Here is a 20,942-nt window from a genome sequence, read left to right as displayed (position 1 = left end):
GGGTTAGATTTCTGACAGCCTCCATGTTCACTAATGGAAAAGGGATCAAAGACAGCACAATAAGTTTAAAATAATAAAATAAATAGCTAATAAGTACTAACCATGGCCTTATGTCCCTCCATAGTGGCCCATCCATAATCATGTAAGAAACTTTAATAAACGCTTCACTAATTGCCTGGGTGTATATTACCCAGCTTTGTTAGTTTCGACTCGGCGACTTATGAGTGATGGACACGCTGACTATCAGCAGGGGTTGCGCTCTTTTTGTTTTCCAGTGTTGGCTAGTCTACTATGTATCTGATCAATCATTTAAACAAAAGGCCTGTGTGAAGCTGAATGTCTGATGACATAAAATCAGCACACTGTGTGTTTACTTTTTTCTCAAATGACAGACATAAAGCGAATGCTTTGTTGCATGCTTGTATGTCAGCGTGTGTAAGTGTGTGTGACTGGGTGGCTTCACAGTGTCTATTCTTTAAGTCCTGGCATATGCAAACAGCTCAGGACTGACGAGTTCTTGCAGTTCAGACTCTTATGGGGTTTTCCCATCACTTATGAAGCTATTCAAGCTTTATGTATGCATAAAAATGAACTGAACACTGGTTAATTCCTGGTGGAGACAGAAGGGGTGGGGCACTCGTTTCAAGTTGTTCTCTTTGATGCATTACAGTCTGCCTAAAAAGTGTGTGTATGTTTTAAAGTAGTTAACAGCCTACATTACAAAAACACACAAGCTACGTTTGCAACACTGACGTTGCTTTCAATAACATAAACATGAGAAGCTCTTATGCAATATGGGGAAACTCAGAGGGGTGAAAACACACCAGTGCTGAGAGATAACTTAGAATGAGATCTGACCCTCAGTTGTGCAATTTATATACCTTCCAGCTACTGGTGTTTTTGTTTCAGATTGTGCTTGTCAGAGCACGGCTCTAATTAAAAGCGGAGTCCTTAGCTTTAGGCTGCAGGTGTATCACTTTAATAGCACTCTTTACATGCAGCCACCATGGTTCACTATTTCAGTCCTGACAAGTAATTTTAGACTTTAATCTGTAGGCCTAACACTGACATGCTGTACTGCTTCTTTTATTTCATTTCTTTATGTTTTGCTTCTAAAAAGCTAGACTTGTATTCTTGTATTTTTAAGGGATTTAGAGCAATAGCCCAGGCTTCAGTTTCAGCTTTCTAAGGGTCCATCCATCCATCGATCCATCCATCTTCATCCGCTTTATCCGAGGCCGGGTTGGGGGGGCAGCAGCCTAAGCAAAGAGGCCCAGACCTCCCTCTCCCCAGCCACCTCCTCCAGCTTATCCGCGGGAACACCAAGGCGTTCCCAGGCCAGCCGAGAGATATAATCTCTCCAGCGTGTCCTGGGACTGCCCCGGGGCCTCCTCCCAGTGGGACATGCCTGGAACACCTCACCCAGGAGGCGCCCAGGGGGCATCCTTGTCAGATTCCCGAACCACCTCAGCTGGCTCCTTTCAATGTGGAGCAGCAGCGGCTCTACTCTGAGCCCCTCCCGGATGGCCGAACTTCTCACCCTATCTCTAAGGGAGAGGCCAGCCACCCTTCGGAGGAAGCTTATTTCTGCCGCTTGTATCCGTGATCTCGTTCTTTCGGTCACTACCCACAGCTCGTGGCCATAGGTGAGGGTAGGGACGTAGATCAACCGGTAAATTGAGAGCTTCGCTTTTACACTCAGCTCCCTCTTCACCACGACGGACCGGTGCAGCGTCTGCATTACTGCAGCTGCAGCCCCTTTCTAAGGGTCTTTGACAGTTTTTCTTTGGACATTGACTGCTTTTTAACTCAACTGATCTTTTTCAAAGGATTCTTTTTTGGTCAAGCCACTTAAAACTAACCGAGGAATCATTAAAGCATAAAAAGGCACTTAATCCAAGGAACGAACCAGTGTTGTATCTATATATAAGACAACTTAGCACATAATCAATTTTGAACTTTATCTTTAGGTATTTCTTCATATTTCTTTAATTGAATCTACAGAAAATGCTAAATATAGCACAGTTTGACAGGCACCAACAAGGTGATTCTAGCTATTAGCAGAAAAATTGGTATATCACAGCATGGTGTGCAGTGTGTTCTGCAAGTGGAGGACAAAAGCACAAGCGGCCAAAAAAATTATCTACAGCAGATGAACAGTATCTGAAAATCATGTCCTTTTTAAAAAAAACAAACAAACAAAACAAAACAAAAAGCTTAAGCAAAGATCCGACACAGGCCCTACAGGTGATCCATTTACTCTTCACTGACGCCTTATCGGTACTGGTCTCAGCAGAAGGGTGTCTGTCAAGAAGCAGAGAGAAAAGGCTGAGGTATGCCAAATCACACAAGAACTGGACTAAAAGTTCTTGTCATGGATTGGCCTCCCCAGCACCCAGATCTCAATATATCATGTGGAATCATCTTCATGGAGACCAGACCAAAAGGCAGCCAACATCCAAAGAAGAGCTTTGAATATCCTTCAAGAAGCCCATACAACTATTCATGAATGCTACTTAAAGAAATTACAGGAAAAAGAGAGATAGTTCAGGTTTGCTTAAAGAATAAAGGTGCTCATGTTAAATATTGACTTTCAGGCTCGTTGGAATTACAGAAACTCTGTTTTTGTCTTTTATTTTCATTCATTAAAGGGCACAAACGTTAGAGTCCCCAAACACAAGAAAACGAGCTACCCCGACAGCATGACGTTATGTCCGCACATAGCATTTCCGGCTCTATAATCCCCTCCGTGTGCTCCCTGACAGCAAGAACTGAACGCCAAGTTCTAGTGTAACATACATCTCCAGAAACCACGGGAACCCTCTGAACACGCCCTCCCCCACTTAGACCTGAACGCCGCATTAATCGGGTCTCTCTAGTGGGCGTGGTCTAATATAAATGGGAGGCGTCGTTTGCGAGGGTGTGTTTGTAAGCGTGCGCGTGTGTTAGAGAGAGAGAGTCCTCCCCTAGCCGCATGAGATGACGAGTGCCCTGCAGTCTTTACAGTCACTGTTTTTGCGTTCTCCTCTCCTCCTCTGTCTCTAGCGGTTCACTCCGGAATGCTCACCAGCGTGTCCTGATCCAACGCTGTCGTCAGTCCCTTCATCTCCAGCCTGCCCCGGCTCTCCGTGTCCGTCCGCGTGTGAGGGTCGCAGCCTGCCCGAGGTGCTTTCGCTGTAAGGTGGGTGCATGTTTCCGAGAGCATGCTTCTCGTGCGTGTCAGAAGAGTGCTCATTGTGGACGTGTAGTAAAAGTTTAACGATGACACAAGCCATTATGAATGTTCGGGACATGTGCGGGACCTGCCTCCCTCTTTGACAACGGTGTGTCATTGAACTTTGGAAAGTTTATTCATTGCGCCGCTCTTCGGCAGTCACTTGAACTGACCATGTTGTAAACCTACAAGTGGAAAGCTTCCGCTGAAGATGCCCCAGGCTGGCCTGTCCTGAGGCGAACAGGCACGTCGAGAAGCCGTGCGTGAATCTCGTGCAGTGAATCTCGTGCATTTCCCAAACCTTTCTCTGCGTTTCTTGGCATTTATTTTTTATTCCTATTTATTCTATTTATCCCCTTTGTATATTTTATTTATATTTGTCTCTGTATTTATATATGTGTGTGTGTGTGTGTGTGTGTGTATATATAACAATTCTGTAACTGTAACTTCGGTCGTTGCTGTGCTTTTTGGAAGTCGAATTTCCCAGAGGAACCCACCCGAGGGATTAATAAAGTTCTATCTTATCTTATCTTATTCCAGTTTGGAATTCCAGGAGCCTGCCTTGTTTGTAGTACTTTGACAGCAGTCTGCAGTGGCCCTTTAGCCTTCTTTGTATCCAGTAGGACTCCAGCTCCCCGTGTCCACCTCCCCCTCCTCCTCTTCTCCTTTACACCCTTCCCAAGAGTTTCACCACTCTCGCCTTATCTCTTTATCCCTTTTGCAGCATTTACTCCGGGAGAGGGGAGGGAGAGGGGTAAAGGAAGTTGTTCCAGGGATACTCTTGTTGCCCCATTGCAGAGGTTCTCAAAGTGGGCTCCTGGGACCCCAAATGGGTCCTTGAGTGGGTTCCAGGTGGTCCAGGATAAAGTGAGAGAAGTATTTTGTTTTTAATGGGTTGTAACAGGTGTCACTTTAGTTGGAAGAAGAATCAATAATGCTCTCAGAGGGTGTAAGCTTCAATCCAGGCTCCATTATAGAGGCTGCTTAGTGTGAAAATCTTTAGGCACCCCGTCTTTGAGCTTTACCCCAAATACTTTGAATGCACAAGGGGAGCCTGTCTGTTGAACACTTCAGTCTGTATTGCACGCTGTCTTAAAGGCCGTTGGAGCACATATTAAGTCAACAGCCCAATATTTTGTCTGTTATACAATACTTTGAGAAACATGTTTGGTGATCACAATTTTAGCAGTGAAAGGATTAGTAAATGAGAGAGCCTGATCATTATCTAACTTTATGTGGAAAGGTCCTGACAAAGCAACTCTTCTTAGGTCCTCTAATCTGCCTTGTCATTTGGGCATTCGTCCAATCAATTTCTTTATTGGCTGCATGTGGTCTCTGCAGAAAGTTACATAACCGCCCAAATTTATGATTCTAGAGACTATTGATGTTGGCCTGTGTGTTTTGAATACAGATCAGTGTTCTCTCTGGGAATGTGGGGTGGGACCAGAGAGGGGCGCTTGGAGGCTGATGCATGACTGACTACTACCACTTTTTTTTCCTTTTTTTTTATTAAAGTACTTCTGTCTTGTCAAAATATGGACTATTTGCTTTTCTCTAAACTCAAACTTATCTGATGATCTTCAGTTTTCTTTCAGCCTCCTCTTGTTTAACTATTATTGTATAAAATTGGTCAGCATTAAAGTAGGAATTATATCTAGTTATTTTGAATACAACTACAACATTAAGTTAAATCCTTCCAAAAAAGGCTGCTGTCAGCCCACTAATCCAGTTGTTGATCTATTCACCAAGGTGTTTGTGCTTCACAGACTGATTGACCTAAATGAGGCAATCAGATGAAGGACACTTTTGCAGCCATTCCATTTACAAACAGGTGGTGATAACATATGGAGCAGAACCTGTCAGGTGTGTTGTTGCTGGTGGGGAAAAACCAGCAATATGAGGCTGGCTTCCCTAGAATGAGCTCTGGGATAGCTCATTAACTCAGAAAAGCAAGACTTCCTAATTGCATTTAGTTATTTGCTAAGTTGATTCTCAAGGAACTGGACTGTTAATAGAAACAAGGAAAAGGCACACATAAAAACAGCACAAAATTAAACATAAAACACCCGACGATCAATAACCAATGAACTTGTCTGATATATATATATTTTTTGTTTGTTTTCAACCCTGGTTCTGATATTAAAAAAGAGATTCCAAATCCACAGCATTTAAATTTGGTAGCATGTCTTCAAATTAAGATAAGATAAGATAACCTTTATTAGTCCCACACGTGGGAAATTTGTTTTGTCACAGCATACTTAATACTTACTTAATATACCATCTCAGAACAAATACAGGTAGAGGGCAGTGCTGCCAACTCCTGATATCTTACTTAAGTTGCCAGTTGGTGCACATGAAATTGGGAAGTGCTTCTTAAACAGAATCATTATTACAAACTCTTGCAACTTAAAGGATCCTCGTTCCTGCCACCAGAGAGCCAATCAACAGCAGGACCAAACAAAAACATAAGCCACATTCCAGGTTATGATGTTCACAACTGTATTATGATGGTATGTCTACTTATTGTAGTCAAGCTGTACTGTACCGTGCAAAAGCCCTGAGCCAACCCTCATTTATATTTGGTAGGGAAATGGGTGATTTATTGAAACATGTGCAAATATACACAGAAATGCATTATATAAGGCAAAAACAGTTAATACAATTCTCATGAACTTGAAAGTTGATGTTTGGCAACCTGTATTCATCATCATTACAGCTTGAATGAGGCCAATCCATGACTGGTGGTGCTGCTTTGTGGGGATTTCCTTTTCTTTTTCCTCTGTCTTGCTATGCTTTTAAATCTTAGCCTATTCCCCCTGTTTCCCTTCCGTAAGAATAGCTTTTTGACAGCAACCCATCTACTGAAACCATTTCTAATGAGGCTTTAGTGAATAGCCGATGTATCAACTGAAGCATCAGATGCATCTCTTAGGTTCTGTGTCAGGTCTTTGCTTAAAGACATGATTTTCAGATGGTGCTTATTAGGGCTGCCACGATTTGTCGACTAGTCACGATTACGTCGACTATCAAAATCGTCGACGACTGATTTAATAGTCGACGCGTCGTTTGAAACTTTGTACGATCACAAAAGACGCAGGAATAAGTGGCAGGATTTAAGAGTGTAATAACGGACTGAAACAGAAGATGGCAGCATTGCATGTACAAGGATGTCAGCTACCGTTAAACCCCAAAGAAGAAGAAGAAGCAGCTGTGTCCCAGAATTCATAGCGCGGCCCAGCGCAGTTTCCAACAATGGCGGCAGCTAGTTAGTTTTAATGTTACTCTTATTATTCTTTCTGGTCACAAAATAAAGTTTAACATATTTTCAGGCGAGAATGTAGCTGTGTAAACCTCAAATATCTGCTCAGTTTATCAGGACACCACATATTTTCAAAAGCGCTCCGACATTTTCGGAGACATCTGTTACCCACTAGCTCGTTAGCGAGCCGGGGGCTAGGCTCACTAGCGCCGTGAGAACACCAGACTCCCCGCAAATCGTTTTCAAACCCACCGCCGTCTTTCGCTACTCAGGTTAAATATATATGAGTCACTTAGATAACTTAAAATGTTATTGTTTGGCTTTTTTTTTTTTTTTTTAGTATTTTATTTGTTCCTGAGTAAATCAGTTTGTCTGAGATTAAAGTTATAGTTTTTACCAGAGGCGGAGCCAGACATTTGAAACACCCGGGGCTTAGCCCTAAAGGGTAGTATGCATGTGGGATTTTTTTTTTTTTTTTTTTTTTTTTTTTGGGGGGGGGTGTTTAGAAATGACTGAAAGATTAATAGGCTCTGTTTTGAGTTTTGTTCAATAATGAATGACTTCATATAGGGAAAAATATATATCACATGTGCAGGACACCTTAAACTAGTTTTTTAATTAAGCAGCAAGGCAGAACAAAGTCGGGGGTGTATCAAGACACGAAGACTAAACCCCAATTCAACCAGACCCAGAACTGATCCGGAATTAAAACAGGACTACAAGAGTTCAAAATCAGGACTACTTAGGACTTAACAAAGACAGAACCAGAATCAGAACTAGATGATAGTAGCACTAAAAATCATCATAGACCTGCACTACACTTATTTTTTTAATTCTACCAAAGTCCACTATTTAGATTGAGAAAAGTTTATATAATCATTTAGCCTTGTTGTGCAAACAAGCCTGCATAACTTAATAAATATAGAATTTGAAAAATAACAAACCTAAAAAGAAACACTAGGTACGAGATACACGAGGACCTATGATACGGTGATACTTTTGGTAAACAACCATTTGACTAACATGTATGTCTCACCTGCTCTTCTTCATCTCTGTTCTGTCCTCATTCTCCATCTCCCTCTCTGTTCCTCTCTCTCGCTCTTTGTGCTGACAATCATCAAATATACAGTTGAAACCACATATTTATGTACTCTTCAGATCAAAACACAAACACTTTTTTAATTGTAAGATCAAATCAAACTAAATGTTTATTTTTTTAGATTGATAAATATAAAAAAACATATTTGTTAACTTTAAGGGTAAAGAGAGAAACTATCTGTATTTCTTAATTGCAAATGGCACCAAATTGTATTCAAACTTGAGCCACATTTATGGAGCTCCACAATTCTTTTCCTGGTGTTTTGGTTGACATCTCTTGATTTTCCCATTTCAAAGAAACAGGCTCTGTGTTTTGCCTTATATGCATCCACAGGTGTGCCACCAATTTACTCACATGGACTCTACTAACCTATCAGAAGCTTCTTCAGCTCAGAATGGAATCGTCTGCAGTTTCTTATTAATTAACAAACTTAGTGTACATGTACTCCTAAATTTGATCAAAGTGATAAAAAATAGACAGCTCTGTCTCTCTTTATTCTGACATTAAACTAATTCAAAAGATATTTCAATATTTATCTAACAAAAGTTTACTCTAAATTGATGTTGTACAGTAAAAAAAATTTTCTCCCTAAAGTGTAAATATCTGGTTACAAATGTGAATATCCTGCTGTGTACTGAAACCCCTCTTGTTTTGCATAGAAATATACTGAACAACATACAAAGCATAATATATAAAATAACATTTACCAGAGTTTTTTCTTTGAAAGAAGCCTCTAATGTCCATTCTTATATTTCAGTACATAACTGAAACCGATTTAGTCGGGGAGGGTAAGAACTGAAAATATGAAATAAACACATGTAAGCTAAGACTCTTAAAAAAATAGCATTTGTTCGCTTTTCATTTCGCCATTTGTTGATTCACTTGAAGAGCAAGTAACGTAATATGGGTCAAGTGATCAGTTTGATATCAATCTTTCGTGATTCACCGTCATATTTACATTATTTGTACGGTACGAATGATTTGCTTTGGTACCTGGTCAAACTTAAGCTCTCCTTAGTATAGCTGGCTCAGTTTCTCCAACAGCGCACTCACAGGCAGCAGCTGCCCCGCCCCCTCGCTCAGTCGCTTAGTGCCTGAGCTCGGATCATACCAATATCAGGGGGGATTCACGCACAGTCGTAAATTCCCACAGTGTGCACTATGTGCTTCGAATATTGTGTGTACTTTTTCTTTTATACAGTTGTCAGCCAGACATCTAACTATGAAAAATTACACTCCAAAAGACCCCGGGCTTCTGACAAAACAACCCGGGCTTAAGCCCAGTAAGCCACCCCCAGGCTCCGCCCCTGGTTTTTACACAGCTGAATAAACGTCAAGCAGACAGCTGATTATCAGAAGTGTGAGATGCTCCAGAATATACTCCAGTGTCCTGTTATATTTTAGATAGCAAGGAGTTTATTAAACTTCACCGAAACAATCTGCAAATTTCATTAAAATTTAATAAACTATCATCTTGTCTTTATTTTTAGTTAGCACAGACCTTAAACACTTAAAGCTGTAAGCTAATGATAGTTATATAAGAGCAGATGCTGCTGGTGCAATAAGCTGTAGTTTTACGTCTAATGGATGATGATCTGATTAGTCGACTAATCGCAAAAATAATCGGTGACTAGTCGACTATCAAAATAATCGTTTGTGGCAGCCCTAGTGCTTATCTGCTGTAGATAGTGTTGTATGTCTTCTTTTTTTTGTTTCGTCCCCCTCTTAAGGCTTGCCACTTCCTTCGGTCCTCTATCTCCAGTTTCCTCAAATTTTATAAATTTAGTCCAGCTCAGTTTGATCTATACAGGGCCAAATCACTGTATAACAACAGTTGCCTTAAAACCCTTTTGTTGTAACACCCTACAATGATACAGGCAAGACAGAGATGCCCCACCCACCCAAATGAGTAGGCACTTTGGTGGCAGTGGGAAGGAAAAACTCCCTTATAATAGGAGGAAACTTCCGTAGCAGGCTCAGGGAGGGGCAGCCTCTGCTACGACCGCTTGGGGGTGAGAGGAGGAAAATGTAAATGGTTAAGCCCAAGGGCTGGAATGAAATTGAGTGACAAAGCAGCTAATGCCCAAATAAAAACCTTGAATGATCTCTCAGAAGGCCTAGAGAACTATTACTCAAAACCAATTTAAAAATGAAATGAAGGTCAGCGCTCCTTTTATAGCAAATTGTAACAACATCAGGGGTAGCTAAAGAGATTTACACAGAACTGTAGGTAAGTGAAGTTGTTTTTCTTGGTTTATTGTCTTTAATGGGAGTTCGCATGATATTTGGTGAGATGAGCTTGAGGAGTTGATCAATTTGCCACTCTGGGCTGAGCTGTTAATGATGCAAAATATTTAGCAATGCAGTAAAACATGACCGATTTAAGCGGTGTTTCAGCACAAGCTATTTTATGTCCCCGTGACCACTGAAAGTTATTGCTCTTTCCCAGTTTAGATGGGATCTTGGTCTTGATGAAATCGCTGCCAAGTGGTGAGACTTGGTTCTCACACAACTTTGAAGTGGCCTTATCACGTGGCTGCCGCTACATATCGTTTCTATATCTCAGAGGTAAAGGTTTGTGATCATGGTATCGGTCAACAAGGTTAAGCAAAAACAAAAAAAACTGTCAGATTTCACGAACCTTGTCAGAGAGGTAGCGCATGAGTAAAAGAAGGACCCATTACATTTTGGTGCAGACTTCGGTCACTTTTTGAAAACAATGGAATAAAGGGCATTGACCTCGTTGGGAATGCTCTCTCTAAATGCCCTTCTAGTTTGATTATTTTGTGGTCAAATCACTGCGCACATGGCAACTGCCAGAGCTGCGGTTTCTTTCACCCCCTCCAGCACCAGTCCTGCTATTTCAAGTCAATGCTAAGTAAGCACAGGCATGATGGGGCATGAACTCTGTACAGCTACAGGCTGCCAAAACGCTGCTGACTGCACGTATTCCAAAGAATTTTACAATAAGTTATACTTCAATCCCACAAGGATTCAGGTTTGTGTATTTCATAAGAATCTACAATGAGTTTGGTTCTGTTGCACATACTTTTTTTTTTTTTTTTTTTTTTTAATATCGTCTGCTTTGCAGTAATAAATACAATTATTTCAAAGCCAAGACTTGAGTCTCGTTTTAAACTCGAGGCGATGTGACATACGGTAGGTACGTATATGTATGCAGTGGGTATCTCTGTTACTGCTGCTTTTATAAATGCATAGTTTCACTTGCTGTCCAAGGGGAAAATTAGCAGAGATATCCTGTTAACTGGTATTGGTGGTGTAAGAGCTTGTGGTCGTGCTCTGAGCAGCATTCCATCAGGTCTTGCGTCAGCTAACAGTCATTCAGAACTGGTTGGTCTGGGCTTATACACTGTTAATACCCCCCCTCCCTGATGCCATGACACCATTAACCTAGGTCTGCTCAGGGACCACAGCATAGTTCATGTTATTCCACTGACTCCGGATCTAAAAGCAGAGCAACTTTACCCTTTGTGCCAAAATGTTCAGCTGAGCTGTCGGTGATTAAAAACTTGTGATGTTAGGGACAGCTTTTTGAGTTTCTGGACAAAGGTAAATTTAGACTCAGTTGCATAAACATGTATAATTTATTTCTTTTTTTGGACTGTGTATACTGTTAAAATTGTATACATTGGATTGAGTGTCCCCGACTGCTTACAGAATAATGAATGCCTTGGTATCTCAACTATAACTGCTGAGTAATCATGTATTGCTTTGTGAAAAGTAATTTCTAAGAACCTAAACCCTTGCCAGAGGAAAAACTTTGTGGTGTTATTCTTCCCCCCCACCTCCATACTGTAAATATGGACCTGTATAAACCTGATTCTCACCACTTTCCACTTGTGACCTGAGGAGATGCAGTGCTTGCTTGTCTAAGTACAGTGGATAGTTTCTCACTGTCTGGTGTTCGCCCAAATGTAGCTGAAAGCCTGTGCGAGTGGCAAGAATGTTTCCTTTATTCTGCAGGTAACAAAACGCCTACCGGAGCCTGTGGTCACTTGGGTGCAGGTAATGTGCTGTGGTTGCACGGTGATGATGAAATGACCCCTCTTATACATAGTTACAATATTTAGTTTTAGTTCTCACAGTGTAGCGCATTGTCTTTGTCTAGGTGCAACCTATCTCCTACTTTTACTTACCATCTTTATCAGTCTTACTATGTTAGATGGAATCTGCAAAGCAAAATTAGCTGTCTTCATGAACTGCGTGATTAATTTTTTATTTTTCCCCTAGAAACTATCCCCAGCAAGAACTCTTAACAGTATTTGTGGTGTTAGTTATATCTGTTCTGGACTAAATCGGTGTCTTAGTCTCTCTTGTATCTGAATGCCACACCATTGACTATGAACATGTTTATTTTTCTGTACATTACTAGATTTTCTGCCCCTTGGTTTGCCAGTATTATTTCTCAGTCTTAAAAGGGATTAGGACTTAATGTGGTGTACTTTGGTACTTATGAATAGGACTTATGTTAAGTCCTTGTTACGGTAATTGTTTTTCAGACAGCCAAGTTTGTTAGCATTCCTAAGACTAAGTAAGTAAAATAAGTCTTATTCCCCTAAAGTGGTCACGCAGAACTCAAGAGCCTTTCTGATTTGAGTTTTCATTACAAGGACAGTTTTAGTTGGGTTTGATGTTTTGTTTTTGTATGGAGGATGAGACTGTGTGACTCAGTTTTGGTATTTATCAGCTTTATGGTGTGGCATTTCTTTGCATGTTACAGCGCTGTACAGTTAACGGTGTTGGGTGCTCCCACCACCTAACGTGTTGTAAAGATGGTGTCATGAGAAGGCAAATACATCTAATGTAACCCCTTGGGGCCACCACTGCAACCAAGTTGAGTGCAAGCATCGTGGCTCCCAAGCCTGGTCCATTCATCTATGCCATTGCATAAGACCAGTTCTCCAAAGCAGCCAAGTGAAATCCTCATCCAATTAGGCACTGTCCACATTTCCAAAAGGCTTTTCTCTCCTAGACTGGTGCTATTCAGCCTACCCCGGCATGACATCAGGCCCTCTCTTATAGCCCCACTTTACGCTGCTGCTCACAAATAATGAAAGCTGCCAATTAATGACTAATCAAGATGTGCAACAAGCACATCCACTGAGGAGTGACTACCATCTGATCTGCTGATTAAAACAGAAGACAGAGATCCTCTGTTTAACTTTTTCTTTCCGTCTTTCAGCGTTGCATTGCTGTAAAAACCGCCAGCTCTGGCAACCTTACTAGAAAGGCTTAAACATTAATAATTTCAGGTATTGGCAAGTGTCAATAGTTATTTGTGGGTTTAATATCTTACAATACATGCAGTGAATTATATTTGTTTAATAATGTTCAAGATATAAAGAAATTACACAGATTTAAAGATAAACCTATGGAGCCTAAGGTATCGAGAGTAAATCTCCAGCTCACTCGATTTACATTATGGTGCTGTATGTGTCAAAGTGCTACACCCTTACCACTCACACTCTGGCATGTAATAGATTTCTGTAGGTTGCCCTGTCATAGGACGAATTGATAACATGCAGCTTTAAAAACTGAATATTATCACTTAAGGTGTCTGGCTTCTTTAAACATACAGAAAAATGACTGACCTTCCCTCCCTCAGGGTTGGGTTACGGTCATTCCCTTCAGTGGGTTCTCCACAAGTCCCTAGACATTAGTTGGAGCTGTTTCAATTCTTGAATTGAGACACTGTTTATGGTCTGGACTGAAGCACAGGGGCTGAGACTGAGAGAGGGTTTGGAGAAAGGGGCGGTAGCTGGTCTGTTACACTGCAGCATCGATTAACTGTGATAATCGGAATGGGTAAGCTTGCCATAGTTATTGTACCAGAGTCTGATCTGTTCAGATTTAGAAAGTTGTCAAACACCAACTTTGGGCTTCGTTATGTATTCCATGTCAAGAAGGGCCATTATAAGAATTCTTAAAAACACATTACCTGATATTTTTTGGACACTTGGGAGCAGTAGAAACGAGCTGTAAATATGGAATTGTCATAATCACATCTGCTAACAGATCAATTGGCAACCATCTGGCAAATGCCAGTCGCAAAGGGAAAAATGTGTTTCTCAACTAGTTAGCGAGACTACCGTGGTTTGCAAGTCACTGACTTGTCTGCAAACACTCACCAGCTAGTCTCTAAGTGGTCATAAAACTGAAAGATGGCCACAAATCAGAAATGGAGACAGGTGCTTTCAAAGTAAAAGTTGTGCTTTTGAAACATGTTGGCTGCAGCAGTCAGGGACAAGTTACAGCAAACAACTGCTCAGCTGGTGGTTAGTGTTGATAGACAAATCAGCCACAGGCAAAGATTGCAAACTGCTAGTGACCAGCGCTATCAGCAGGAGGTTTTTGGTGCTGCAACTTCTTAAAGAATGATTTCAAATAGCGAATGGCAACAACAGTTGGGGAAAAGGAAAAATATATAAGTGGTGATTGTTATTGGGTTGCCAACCAGTCTTTAGTGATTCATGGATGGATGGATTTTCTTTCTTCCTTGGTGATTATTTGTTTGGCAGTTCTTTAGAGACCAAAACCAATCCATCTATTTTCTGCCACTTATCCTAGTTGTGTAGATTTTGAATCTCTATTACTGCAAAAAAAAAAAAAATTATTCATGTTTTTTCCAGCAAAAGTAAATTGGCAAGTACAGATTTGTGCAAACATAAATAATGTCTAAAGACTGTTCTTACAAAAAAAAAAAAACTTGGTCAGGACAGTCACAATCACACTTGTGACTATCTCATAAACATTACATCAGTCATTAGAGTCACTGCAGTGAATTCTTTTAACACCCATCTTTGAGCTATGACTTAACTTTAACTACACACCTCAAGACGGACACATAAGCCCCACCCAAAGTTCTCAGTAGGACAAAGATGGGCAATGCAGGCGCACATGTAACCAAGCAGCAGTTATTACAGCTGCGTCTAAGGAAGCGGCAGGGGCTGGCAATAACTGAACGTTCATGATTTAATTCCAGAATGCTTTTCTCCAAAGACTGTGTGAAGAAAAGCCATACATATTGGAATCGACTGGGTGGATGTGAAGATGCATTATAGAGTACGGTGTTTTCAGTATTCTTATTTTATCGATAAAATCGATTCATCGATAGCTGCAGCACTACTGCTAACTGCCCGCTTTGTGTGCCAACAAATGTTGTCATTTATAACTTCCTCCTTAAGCACCAACTGCCAGTTAATTTGCCATCTGCTCAAATGAGAAACATTTACCTAAACGGTGTTCTTTTTCAATTATTGCTACTCTGGAAGTCATCAGTTACCATCCAGTAAAACTGTTTATTCTGTGTCAATTCTCTTAAGTAATGTTTGCAGTAGTAAAAAGAACTGAAGGACTGGGTTACTCTTGCTTACAGGGGCTCGTGCAGACAACTGCAGGAGCCACTGACAAGTGGTTGTTTTTGTTATACTTTTTTTTTTTCTTTTTTCAGGTCCACTTGGAATCCACCTGAAACAATGCACATGTTCACCCTCTGATAAAATCTGTCCAAAGCAACTTGACCATTGCATACTAGCAGACTCAAAATATAATGGCGGTGTAACAAGTTACTTTTCTCTACCCCTCGGGTTAGAAGCGGACTCTTTCGTCAGGCTCTTGACACTTCCATTTGAAGATGTCGAGTGATGTCAAGCTTGTTCCACCTGCACTTTGTTGCGGTGACAGGACTTGCATAAAACAAGAGCTGAGCATCTCATGTACATGGAAATCAAGGACGCGATCTTATGTTGTCTGCATCATAATCACAGGATTGACTGTCGAAGAATATAAAAGGGTGCTTCATTTTAATCTTACCTGGTTTGACTAGCATTGCATGAAGTGTGTTAATATATAAAATATATTAACGAGACATGAATTTTATTTGGAAATCTGTTCCTGTTGTGAGCACGTTCTCAAAACGCAACCTTTTTTCCAATAATCTTTAAATACTGACTTATTAAGCCGTCGAACATCTTTCCCATATTTTTCCCAGTGGGATGAGAGAGAGAATGAGTGAGGGAGAGATCAAAGGTGTTCAATGAGTGATCAGAATCCCTGCAGGAGAAACAGGTGAGCTTGGAAAAGGAGTCCTGTGCAGATGTTGACTCCAGGGCATTGGTCTGTTTTAAGAAAAAGCACAAGACCACCCCTTTAGGGGTTAAAAAAGTCACCTTTTGATGTTATGATACCTAACTAGGAAGCTTAAACACTGTGTAAGTGTGTATTGTAAATGATTGCACACTAGATGCACATTGATATTAAATCATATTACAGAGGACTGTATTGCCTGTGATTCCTCTGTCAACAGTGTGTGGAAAGAATGCTCTCTGCGTTCCAGAGATGACTGAGTAGAGTTGAACAGCCACCTGTTAAGCTGTGTCCAGTCTAATCAGCTGGAATTAGGCTGACTGCGGTGAACATATTTTACAATTGTATACACAACAAGAGTAGTTGACACAGGTGTGTGTGTGTGTGTGTGTGTGTGTGTGTGTGTGTGTGTGTGTGTCCCCCCCAATAACGAAAGAGGTATAAAGTGATATACTATGGTAAAGTATTGAGTGTGTCACAGATCCTAGCAGGAAGCTATGCTGTGACTGGATTGGTAAACTAATCAGTAACTAACATGCTGACAAAAAGTAGGAAATACAAACTGAACAGACAGGTTGGCAGTTAATACAGAAAAACTAGAGCAAAGGGCATGAAGTTTATTTTTTATTTTTAAAGTAACTACTCAGAATCTTGTTTCCAAGAAAGGTTGTGGTATTATGTAAGACGGGGTAGGCAACCTTTCTGATGAGTGCCATCTAAAATTTCCTCAAAGTCAGTGTGCCATATGATTGCATTAGCAATAAATTTCATAACGCTCTATATTAACAGTTACACACTATATAGAACCACTTTATAGAATTATATTTGTTTGCAGATGTTGGCAGCTATCAGCGAATAGTTATCAGCTATTTTGAAACCCCAAAAAAGACACTTTTTATCCATAACAAGAACTCCATAACACCAGATGAACTAAAACAGAAAAGGCAAATGCTATTTATGATCTCCTCACAACAATAAGAAAAATAAACTGGGCCAATATGGCATGTTTGTTAATACAGAGATACAGAGTTAATGTGATCTTAGATTAATTCACTGCGTGTCGTGCCCAGGGCTGAACTGGGACAAAAAGAAAAACGGCCCGGGTATTTTGACTAGAGACCGGCCCACCAGGTATTATAGGAAAAGCCATAAAGCCTTTGAATGAAAACAAATGCTGTTGTGACAGTGATATACAGTCTTGTTGGTATATGTATGATTTCTATACATTTTACATCAGATAAAAACTTTGGTTGTAAGATTCAGACAATTATTTAATAAAAACTAGACATTTTAAATGAGAATAAGAAAGAAAAGTATTTCCTTGTGCCCCCCTTTCCCTTTTAATGTCCTACCTGGCCCCCTGGCAAAACTTTGCTAGACCCGCCCCTGCACAGTTACCAGCTGTCAGCTACATAGAAAAGGATCCTGGTGTTATTTGTCTCTCAGAAACAGTTCATAACTTCCCTTCAACTCATTCATGTCACCTAAAAGGTAAACCTGTTTCTCCATCACAGCTCTGATGATTCAGTAAGGACATCTCCTGGTTTCATCTTCATGTTTCCCTCTCACCAGATAACCAAACCGATATCATGACCAGCAGCTTTTACAGCTGTGGCTCCAGCAAACATCAGCTGATACTAGAAATTAATATTAAATAAATTCTAAAAACAGCTGATCAAGCTTAAATGTGCTGCTGTTGTTTAGCGCGACATCCGCTGGTTTCCTCTTTCTGGCGCAAAGTGGGCGATAAACAAGAGAGAAAAGCCGATCAGCTGATCATTGATCAGTTTCATGAGAGGGAGGGGGAGAGAATGAGAGAAGAGGCAGCTGGCAGCGTAAAGACACAGAATAACTCCAGCTCTGTCTTTTTCATTCTAGCTGAAGTCCGGGACAAACTGTTCCTTCTCAGCTCAACACAAAACGCGTAATATTTTCTCTCAATACGGGACGATTCCGTTTTTTACGGGACGATTCCGTTTTTTACGGGACGGTTGGCAACTCTACTAACTAACCTTATGAATAAAATAAAGTTCACTATCAGTAACATCATAGCACCCACCAAACAACTGAACAACGGAGTTATTTTTACACATCTGCCAGCATTTGGCCAATGCACCACCTTTCATTGTTTACCGTTACAAAAAAAAAAAACAACAACAAAAAAACATCGGCTCATAAAAACGAAAAATCACCATTGACCCACCGGGAAAATGCCCGATGGCCAGTCCAGCTGTGGTTGTGCCATCAGTTAACCCTTGGCGTGCCAGCCGTGGAACGCGTGCCCCGGGGATGCCGACCCCTGATGTAAGATGTAAATTAGAAAGAGAATGCAATGATTTTCAAATCATTTTAAACTACTCCGTAAACTTTTGCCATGTCTACTTTTGACCTGAGTGCTGGTAACAAGCCGGATGGTAGAGAACACAGCATCCATGATTTCCCAAAAGAATAGGCAACCAAAGCAGTTTAACACCTAAGCACAAGGAAAAAGGGGAGAAACTATAGTAAACCAAGTGTAATAATAGCAGCCTGACATGAGACTTATTTTTTTTAAGGTTTTGCCACAAAGCACTATTTGTGTAATTTCCACTGAGTTCTTGCAACTTGTTTGGGGTGGGTTAAATGCTATCTTAGAAAAGTCCTGCATGATGGAAATGTTGCAGTGGGACACTGCCCTCAAATCAGTAGACTATATATGCATGGTTTGCTTTCATATAACATTTTTAAAACTTCAGTAACAATAAATAATAAAACCATGCAGTGAATGTGTAGTTTTGTTGTTATGGTGATATACACAAAACTGGAACTTCCTGTTTGCTGTGGTGGGCTGGGCATTTTCTAGTTGGCTTCTACTAAGTAAAAATCACAGAAACTCTAACAAAACCCTATATTTAGAAAACACTCAGCACCAATGTGGACTTGGTGGGATTTTTCTCTTAATGAGCTGGGACACGGTATTACACAACATTGCACTGGACCAATAAGCCATTACTCAGAGCTAAGGCAATTATTCAGTTAGGGCTTTACTTCCCTCGAAAGTTCATTTGATGTATTTGTAGGAGGATGTTGTTTAAATAGCACACTTTGGCCTTTTATATTATACAGCAGCTTACACAGTACTTGATGCACAGTGTTTACATATAGCTGTGCAGTTACACTTAGGGAAGTTGTGAAAAGAATAGATTTTTGAACAAATAGAAGTTCTGCATGCTTAATTGGTCTAGTGGTTAATGTGCTGATATGTGCGTATACCTCAAGGGTCCAGCTTTAATATCCCAAGGTGATAAGCCCTGCAGTGATGCCAAAGGTAAGGTCAGAAACCTTGGCTAATTGAAGTCTCATGTAATCAGCAGAAACATTTCCCTGAGTTCTCCTGTATTATATGGTGGCGAGTCAGGGGATGACTTCACTGGCCCACTGATGGATGTTAAGAAAAGTACAGGCCGAGTCTGCAAATAACAAACGGGTCGTATAGCATGTGCAAGCTGTTATCACAATATAGTAGTCAGACTGCAGACTACTATATTGTGATCAAAAAGAGGAATGAACATTTTAATTATCATAATTAATAATCCTATCATATAGGATACAAAGATAGCATTTCCCCAAACAAGTTGCAAGAACTCGCTTAGTGACCCTTTTCAAAAAATAAGTCTCATGTCAGACCGCTATTCTTACACTTGGTTTACTATAGTTTCTCCCCTTTTTCCTTGTGATTTTTTTTTTTTCCTTGTGCTTAGGTGTTACTATAGTAAACCAGGTGTTTTGCTTTTTTTGTTTGTTTGTTTGTTTGCTTGCTTGCTTGTTTTTGTTTTGCTGGTTTCACAAAGGAAAAATTTATGATTTACAGTTAGCATTGTGACACTGTTACATTTTGAACTCTATCATTGAACAACCTACTGTCATGCAAGTTTAAACAAAACCACCTTAATTAAACCAGATGCCGTACTCTCAGTGTCACTGCACCCCAAAGTCTCCCATTCTGCTATGACGATAATTGTACTGTCAAGGTCATGGATGGTTAGGTTTCAGTACACTGTTCAAGTGGAAGGAATTGAATCAAAGGGCTCTGAAGGGGTCTAATCCCTGCACTGGAATGGCTTTGATTGTGTCAGGGCACAATTAAGAATAGGTACATGTATGTTTGGTCAATAGATCAGTCACTGAGAGTAGCTATGGCATGTATGAGCTCCTTGAACTTTTTTAAAATGCTAAATCAAGCACCTGGACTTTTTCTCATGTTTTATCACGCACAGTTGAAACTAACCTTCCAGCGCACACCTGTAATGTTGGCTGAGTGTATCTTTTGTTTTTGTGGTATTGACTGTTTTGCATATAACCCTGACAAAAATTTCCAGTGATGCCCAACTATTTGTTTGGCATCCAGAAGCACAATTAGTTGAAGCTTACTTGTTTCCCTTGCTTAACCTCCTGATTTCTGGAAGGGGAAAAAAAAAACAATAACCCAGCCTAGAGTTTGGCCACGAATAGTAGGTTCGTGGCGCTTAGTGAGGGGTGGCTTGGAGCGTTTAGGCTGATGTAAATTAGTTTTTGTTTTTGTTGTCAACGGTGTGTCTGTAAATGATGAGTAGATGAAAAGTTGTGCTTGTTGGCCAGCCAGCTAGGCCCCACACATGGATTGAAAGGGTTAACGCTCATACTCGCACAGATGCCACGCACATTACAAGCGAGCCCTTTCATTGGTCCTAGTGAACACGGTGCCAAACTCTTTGTTTAGACTGCATTCATAGTTTGGTCGGTATTTGCAAGTCCAGTTTTGGAGGTTTTATTTTAGGGCTTCAAGGGGGAAAAAAAAAAAACCCGTGGAAATCGACAACTTTATCTTTTCAGTGGGCACAGTGTCAGGATAACATCTTAAAAGTGTAATAAGTAATGTGTCTGCATCAAAAGCAAGAGCGTACAAGTGCAATGTGTTTGCTGCTGCTTGCTTGATTCTCCTTTTCCAGGAAGCTTTGCACTTTAGCAATATGTGTGCTTAACAGTCAACTCTGCTGGAGCTGGGAGAGGACATATCGCCGTATACAAATCGGATTTCATGGGACTCTGAAGTTGTTGAGGTCTTTCCAAACATGACTTGATTCTTAAAAGTACACACCTACACACAAGTATTTGCAGTATACTGGACGCAAACATCCACACATACCGTCGTGTGCACATGTACATGCTGAAACAAACACTGTTTGGCAGAAACGCACACATACAAACACTGCTCCACCGCAAGGGCAGCTGGCTCACGACCGCTA

The 20,942-nt window shown here is 40.6% G+C and overlaps 1 protein-coding gene across 3 annotated transcripts in view; it reads left to right on the top strand.

The window, feature by feature from the left end:
- The first annotated feature begins 2,924 nt into the window (after window positions 1–2,924).
- The window catches only part of grb10b (growth factor receptor-bound protein 10b), a 72,909-nt gene continuing 54,891 nt past the window's right edge, over window positions 2,925–20,942 (top strand). For all 3 annotated transcript variants that reach the window (XM_086310771.1, XM_086310772.1, XM_086310770.1), the window contains exon 1: window positions 2,925–3,181. The gene's annotated coding sequence lies outside the window, so the exon portion shown is untranslated. The remainder of the gene's footprint in view (window positions 3,182–20,942) is intronic.

The sequence above is a fragment of the Aulonocara sp. 'chitande type north' Nkhata Bay genome, linkage group LG11, assembly GCF_057382095.1.
Source record: "Aulonocara sp. 'chitande type north' Nkhata Bay isolate Kocher_YH1m ecotype deep benthic linkage group LG11, A_spYH_male_GT1.1, whole genome shotgun sequence".
Taxonomy (NCBI): domain Eukaryota; kingdom Metazoa; phylum Chordata; class Actinopteri; order Cichliformes; family Cichlidae; genus Aulonocara; species Aulonocara sp. 'chitande type north' Nkhata Bay.
The sequence above is the reverse complement of the archived record's forward strand: the minus strand, read 5'-3'. Positions and strand labels throughout refer to the sequence as shown.